General features: G+C 41.1%; 1 long non-coding RNA gene across 1 annotated transcript; it reads right to left on the minus strand.

Annotated features, from left to right (window-relative positions):
- Nucleotides 1-1900: 1900 nt before the first annotated feature.
- On the minus strand, nt 1901-6043 carry LOC138266659 (uncharacterized). Its single transcript, XR_011199603.1, has 3 exons — nt 5972-6043; nt 2380-2430; nt 1901-2028 (listed from the first exon to the last, which is right to left on the minus strand). It is a non-coding gene; the product is annotated as an uncharacterized lncRNA (long non-coding RNA).
- Nucleotides 6044-8338: the final 2295 nt, after the last annotated feature.

The following is an 8338-nucleotide window of genomic DNA, read 5'->3' on the forward strand; positions in this document are numbered from 1 at the left end:
CGTCCGAGGCCAATCTGTAGTCAAAAATATTAAAATCACGCAGGAGCTAGGCAAGTGTGGACTTGTCTATATGAGGACATTTGGAGATTTCATGGATGGTTTGTGCCTATTGTATCAGTCTATCAATCTACAGCTCCAATGCAGGGCAACGAGTCTGCCTCAAACACTGCGGATAAGCTAGTCGGGCTTAAGTGATGGGGATGGGGGATCTGAATTATATCAAGGTAGAATTCAACTAGAAGGAACGTTGCCAAGATGAAGTTCCAGTCTGGGTGTAAGACTTCACACATCCACCCTGAACCCACACAGACTGCAAATTTACCAACAGTGTCGTGGACCACCATAATTTGGAATACTTGTTGTGCACCCACTGTAACCCTGGCGAGCACTCTTCCAGCAGTATCTGATAGATAGTAAAGGGTTCTGATAGACGACAACTCGAACAATTTACATTCAGGGGGAAGTTTTTGTGTACCAACAAGATATTTAGCAAACGGTTCTCTGTAACGTCGTTTGCAAACTTTGGGGAAAACAAGCCTCACTCCCTTTTTGAAAGTGAGTCAGACTAATGAATTCTAGAGCAAAACATCCTTACTTCAGAATGCATACCAGAAGTGAATAAGAGGGCACAGATAAGGGTCAACAGAGGCTTCAAACTTGATTAATTTCCATCCAATGACATAAGAACAGCTCCTAAATGATTTCCAGCTTTCTCTCACATTCCTATTAGAAGAATTTTGGGAGCCATCATCATCACCATCAATTTTATGCGCTTACCACTCTTTTTGGAGCAAGGAATTCTCATGTCCTCCCATAGAGCAAGTGGGCCTTAACTTAGTCAGCACAAAGTGATGGTTTGAATGCTTTAAATATTCACAGCTACTTGTTATCACTGAGGGCTACATTCAGGTCCATTGTCCTTTCAGATCGCCTGTGTAGTTAGAGACTGTCCAACCATAGTCAAATCAGTCTTTCTCCGCATCACAGGGAACAGTTCAGACCTGACTGCTAGGCAAAGGAACAGGAGCAAGCTCAGACCAGTTTTGGCAATGCTGTGCCTCATCAGTTAGGGGTGGCCTGAGTTTTTTGGGCAAGTTAAATTAGACCCACATATGAAAATACCCTTCCCACTCAGTGAATCACACATAGGCAGCACACAAGTGACAACTATGTAGGGCAAAGGGGACTTGATTGCTACATTTGCATGCTGACCAGGTTCAGGAGCCTCCAACATTTCAAGAATCCAGTGGTAGAAAAACTGGTGTAACAAGAATTACTTTTTTGTTTGATACTTTAATATCCTGAGAGAAAGGCAGAGGCACAGGTCTGAGGAGCAAGATGATAGAAGTTCCTCACTTCTTACTCACGTTAGTATAACCCTAGTGGAGGTCTACAAGAGAGCAGACAGAGAAAGTATGTGAAGATGAGAAGAGTTAAATGAGAATCAGCATTGCTTGGTGATTAAAGGAGGGACTAGATAGATTGTAAAAGAGAGGTGGATATGAATGCTTTAAATAATCTGAACAACTGGTAAATGCTCTTGGACATCATTGATGGTTGTGGTGGGGTCACTTGAACAGGACAAAGCAAGAAGGGTTTGGTGGAAAGGGCTTCACAGATAAAGAAGACCAGTTTGATTTCAGCTTCACTTAATTGTAGGGGCTTGCATAAATAACAAGGTGGAACCCTGGTGCAGTATTCCAGAGATGAAGGGGGGGCATGTTACACAGTTGGTGAGTGCTGTGCAATATACTGAAGGAAGCTGGGAAGAGGTATAGTGACACACAGTGCATCTTGCAGAAGTATGTCAAAGTAATGTGACATATATGGTATGGTTCTATTACATCTTATCTAATCATGTGCCAAGAATAAAAATATTTGTTTACTCACGTTGCCCCAGTCAAAGATGGAGTTGGAGGAGGAAATGCCAGCATGTGCAACAATGTTGGCGATGTTGTCCTGATTGTTGATGTTCACGTTCTGGTGGACACTGCCGCAGACATTGCCCTGGTTGGTGATGGTGATGGACTATGAAGGAAACACAATATTGTGTCTGTCAATAAGAACAGTGTGGCACTTGGAAGACACACACACAAATGGGAAGGGTGACCTCTCTTTATGGGCACCTCTAAGTATCCTGTTGGCATGTAGGCATTTTAGAGGTACCTCCAAGGTGGGCGAGACTGGTCAATGGGGAATCAAGAGAAGGGTGGTAAGGTTGGTGGGTGGGTTGGTGGGTGGGAATATGGTTATGGATCCTGGATAGCTAGACGGACATACAGACAGATGGATATGTCAACAACTGCAAGTGAAGTCAGGCTCAAAACATTGCATGGAGTAACAGACAGGGAGACCTGCTTCCGTGAGTCATCTACTTACGTCTGCAAATGCTGGGCTGAGTAAAACCCCCAGTAGGGACGCAACCAAGAGCTGAAAGAAAAAATTCACATCTTATTCCGTCAGTCCTGTAGGACTTCAAATTTCCAGTATTCACAGTACTGAGGGCAAGAACATTTGCCTACCAAGTGCTCAGATAGGCTCCCTCACAACACGTCTTTCCTTCCCGCCTTAAAGACCATTTTACTCATAACCAATGCAAAGAAAATGAGAGGATATTGGCTTTTTAAAATAGATCTTCACTTTGGGTTGTTTTTGTGCAAAACATATCTCTACAAGTGCATACAGTATAATATCACACCTCTCACAAGTACATATAGTATATTAACACAGCTCTCACCATGCATATACTATATTGACACACCTCTTACAAGTGCATACACTATATTAACACATCTCTCATTAGTATAAACAGTATATTAACACATATATCTCAAGTTCATATACTATATTAACACACCTTTCACAAGTGCATATACTGTGCTAATCCACCTCTCACAGGTGCATATACTATATTAAAACATGTATTACCACACCTCTCACAAGTGCACATAGTATATTAAAAACATCTCACAAGTGCATATACTATATTAACAAACCTCTCACAAGTGCATATGCTACATTAACACACTATTATCACACCTCTCACAGATGCATATAGCATATTAACAACCCCCCCCAATAGGTGCATATATTATATCCTTTGTGCATATGTGCCATCGAGAGTACATAGAAGCAGAAATTGGTGCAGGAAAAAGGACTGACCGGGTCTTCTGAAAATTAAATGCCAGTTGTTGACACTTTGCTGGGTGTGTTCCTTGCCGGCTCTAGATGGCCCAGAAGATACGCAACAACCTCCTGCTGGGTGATATTGCAAACGGACCCAACACAGAATACATGCAAAGACTTTGCATGCATTCTCAGATGGAATCCCCAGTGCCCTTTATAACCTTCTTTCTGGACTTGAAGCAGCTCTGCCTATGTCTCTGTTTTTCCTCTCCCAAAAAGTGCACTGTATGTGTGTGCATTCTCACCAGCCATTCCATAGAGGGCCAAACCTCGATGACATCAGAGGGAACTGCTTACCGAACGCCCACTATTTTATAATAACATGGTCTGCCTTTCAAACCACTATTGTGACCTCACAGCGGTGAATAGCCCGATTCCGATCCTATTATTCACACCAAAGGTTTCGAATGGAAGCCATGTATATACAATAATTATGTATAACAACAAACATAATAATATTATCATTTAAGTTCACCGGAGACACCTTTGGCTATTGCCTACTCCGAGCACGGGGGTAGGTTTTATTGCACATACTTGCATAATCAAAAACCAAAACTTGCCTGTCACATTCCATCATCTTTCCTCACCTCGCTGCTCATAGTGGGCTCTTCAAAACGAGAACCACCATTGTCATGACCATGCTCTATAGATAAACGCTTCTCCATCAAATACAATTATCACAAGTCACTCTGAATTCGTCGCTAAATTCTCAATTATTTATTTGAGTCAGTGCGTATTATATTTTGTGGCTTATGTATTATCCATACTGCAAGGACTGGGGTACATAAATTGAGAATATTTACTGCAAAACTCAAAATATATTTTATGGTCGTCTGAGCATCAAATGCTGAGTCTGTTCTGCTGTGACGTCAACGGATGCCCCGCAAGTTATACCTGGGTCTACCCAGGGGGCATCCTCCAACTGACAAACTCCAAATGTGTAATCAGCATCCACCAGGCAAGAGTTTAAGAAAAACTCAGCACTCTGAGAGCAATGGCATGGAGTACTGTGGAATCTCCACTACAAAGCCACTTTACGTCTATCCTATTCCCAGTTACTGATTCCCAAAACGAAATTATTGTGTGATCTTATCTACCTGACAGCATTTTCTGGCTATGTTATGATGAATTAGTGGTGCATGGTAATACCCCTGTCGGTAATGTGCAAGTGTTTATTTTCGCATCTCCGCATCTCATAATATAACTACAATTGTGGTTATCTTTATATTTTATATGCATATATATATATATATATGTAGGTATGCATATGTATGTATGTATATACATATATGAAATGGGCTCCCAGTGGGCTTAGTTAAGTAGTTAAGGCATCAGTGCAACTAAACTTCATATACATATATATTCACTTTAAAAAGAACAAAAGTTACAGGGATGTTATAGTTAGGGTCATAATTTACTCGTACAACACCACTGACATTCAGCAGTTATAGTTAAAGATATTTCAAATAATTATAACTCGCGCCCTAAGGCAATTATAATTAGCACCCCATCATGCACAATTTTTTCTTCATAATTTGACTGCTAATATTTCATTTATATTTTTAATGACGTTATGGAAGTTGTCATGAGTGCTGTAATATCTGGGGTAATTAGCAGTGCATGGCGAGGGCGAGAATTATAGTTACCTTAGATCGCGAGTTATAGTTACTTGAAATACCTCTAACTATAACTGCTGAATTTCAATGGTTTTGTACGAGTAATTTCAGAACCTAACAATAACGTCCCTGTAACCTTTGGCTTTTTCTGTGAATCTCTATGTGTTTTTTTAAACTAAAGTAATTTTAATTACTGCACATTAATCCAACCACTGCTGCGCACAGCCTTATGATTGGGTCCGTGATTGGGTGCCTCGGTGTCTGAGTGGGTCTGTGAGTGGGTGCATCAGTGTCTGAGTGGGCCTCTGAGTGGGTGCGTAAGGGTCTTGGTGTGTCTGTGAGTGGGTACATGAGGGTCTGAGTGTGGCTGTAAGTGGGTGTGTGAGTGTCGGAGTGGGTCTGTGAGTGGGTGTGAGAGTGCTACTATGAGTGAATGAAGTAGTGTATGAATGACTCTCTGAATGTGTTTTTTTGCTGCTGCAGATATTCGCAAATTCATCAAGATGTTACAAGGGGCAGCCGCGCTGAGCACCGTGACGTATTCATGAATATCGCGCAGGGTGAAAAAAAATATTTTTAAGGACATAATTTCACTCTCACAGATCTCTATATCACAGCTCCGGGGTCATGGTACCCCCACCCTGAACCCTTCTGCTTCTTTACATTTTCTTTTTCAGCCCCAGGGACCATGTCCCTTTAACTAAAATGGTGGGCGCAAATTTCTGGTCAGGTTGCGGCCAGCCAATCACAGCATTCCTGTTGGCATGCACATTCACAAATATGCCCTGATCATCAGTAAATGGTTGCAACAGATCCATGGCCCTAGATATACAAATTTATTTCTCCTTTAGTTTCTCAAAAACTACTGTACATATTTACACCAAATATGCAAAAGCGTGATCTGCGTACCAAAACCTACCTTTCTGTCAAAATTGGTGTAATTACACACACACACACACACATTATTGTTAGAAGTATCAATATTATTATTACGTTTCTTTCTGTGAAGTGCAATTTGTTGCAAAATAATGAAGGTCATCACACTTCACTCTAAATCTGTTGAAGTCTGCTTTTCTGCTGCTAGGTCAAAAAATATTTCACCAATGGCAAATCTGTCCCAGCGTAGGATTTCAACTTTTTGAAGGAAGCTGGAAGGTAAGTTCACTTACCATGGTATGCATGATTGCCCTCTGTTGTGGCTGTGCTTTGCGCAGCAGGTTACAGACCTCTGTGGAATTGGGGGAAGCAATGGACTATAATCCGGTGCACGGACCAACTTTTATATCTGACAAGAGGTGTGGGGCAGACTTTTCATAAGGAGGCACGGATTGGGTTTTGAAGACAGAGTCCCTATCTTGGGTGGCACCCCAGGACCGTGTGAGTCAGGTCCCAGTACTGTGCAGCTCAGAGTCCAGCCCTGATGGGCTGATAGGCCTGCGCTGTGTACACAGGTGCCAAAGGAGAAAAGTCACCATTTGATCACTTACTCATTGATTCTAAAGGGAACACTCCCATGATAGTTCCCACATATTACGCCCTGTTTGCTCCCTTTTATCTCGCTACCATTCCGAATGAAGGCAGGCGTGGATATGCAACTATTCACACAAGCACGCCCACCATTTTGTTTCTGCAGTCTGGTCCCTGGCTACTCCAATGCTGCTTTCATTGCTGATTTTTCAGAGCTGGAAAGGCAGAGGGTTCCCCAGACTGTCCGAAAGAAAAAACAGCCCTGATGGAAACATACGGAATTCAGTGGTTGAAATGGGAATGTAGAAGTGTAGGTACCGACAGCTCTAGAGTACATGTGGGTCACTGGGAAGTGCCGTTACTCTCCAATTAAAAGTATTGAAGCCCCCTCTGAGAAGGGAAGCTACTCTCCCTTTCAAAGAAGACAAGTGTAGGTACCCGGTGCCCACCGGTCCATTGAAGGCATTGATGGAATTTTCCCATCAGCTGGCACACAATAGGCTGCTACAGAGAAATATTGCTTGTTGGCACTTTTTCAGACTAGGAGGTATTGGAATGTTTGTGATCTTTTACGAGAACTGCTATTAAAAACCTAGCGCCTGCTTAGCCAATACTTTTGCTGTAAAATAATTTATACGCCCTCATTAAGGGGAAGAGCGCCATATGACAGTCACCACGTCATTTTTGTCAGGCACTATGTTCACAGTGCCCTGCTTACATTTAATAAACTGATGCATTACGCCAGTACCGGTTTGCTTCCTTCGAATCAAATTGGAGTATCGCGCCTGATAATTTTGATATGTAAAGGAGGTTAAAAGCAGAACATGTAGACTCAATAAGTTCAGTCAAGGTACAACCACAACGTAAATCCGATTTGTGAGTGTTGCCTCGTTGTCTACCGTGACTTTGTGAAATGTAGCACTCAAATTAAAAAAATTCTACGTGGCTGCTTTTAAGTCCATTTCATTCCTTCGAGGAAAATATGTGGTTTAAGCAGAAAAGTGGCATTGAACAATGGGACAATGGGAAATGATCACTAATTATCTTCTCCCTCCTTCTTTTGTCCAACTTATATTTTATTCAAATTTAGCAACAGCTCTATTACAAAATGAATTCAATTAAGCTAGGATCTTATTTTTTGATTTTCATTATTTTAGAATGTCGGAGGAACAACTTTGTCTGCATAGGTTCCAAAAAGCTATTAATTAAGAAATAAAAACATGTAATAATATAAATCAACACAATGCCAAATTGCATCAGTTTTGCAGAGAAACATCACTGGACGCACAGTAGATTATGGCAAAGATTTAACAAATGGTAATCAACTCAGTTTTGCCCAAGGTTTACACAGACGGAGCTTTAAAGCCCGGTGGAACAAGAGCATTGAGGCAACAGTTTGAAGGAAGGTGGGAACACTTGACAAACTTTGGTAACCTAACCATAATAGAACATGATTGGTTTCTCCTCTGAATTTTCTTGAGATAGTGGAACTTTAAAAGTGCAATGCATTTCCATCAGGTATCTCAGTCTTTATATCTTTTATTTGGTTCAATGAACAAAATATAAAATTAGAAAAGAAAAGCAGCGGAGAACTTTACACTGTAGCATGATACACAGTCAACATGGGAGCAAAGAAAGACAATGCTTACGCGTCCCTTTCTAGCTAATTTATTCACTCTGGGACTCGTTTTAGGCTGCTGAATCTTTTGACCCTGATTGAAGACACCTTAGGACGAGATAACTGATCAACATGTCAAGCAATATGTCAATAACGTCATCAATATTCACCATAACAGGACAATTCAGTTTAATCAATGACATTAATAAGACTCAGAAACCACCATGACCTTTCAGTCATGAATAACCACACCAGTTTGGTAAGATTTGCGATATTTATTCCCTATTGATTACAATTCTAATAGCAAGTTTATTAGTTTCAATAATAAAAAGCTCATCAACATTGTCATAATTTGGCAAACTCGAATAAGACTTCATCAAAGCAAGAATTATGAACGTTAGAACATAGCACAACGTCAACATGGATTAACCCCAGCAGAGTATCATTAGCA

This window comes from Pleurodeles waltl, chromosome 11 (assembly GCF_031143425.1).
Source record: "Pleurodeles waltl isolate 20211129_DDA chromosome 11, aPleWal1.hap1.20221129, whole genome shotgun sequence".
Taxonomy (NCBI): Eukaryota; Metazoa; Chordata; class Amphibia; order Caudata; family Salamandridae; genus Pleurodeles; species Pleurodeles waltl.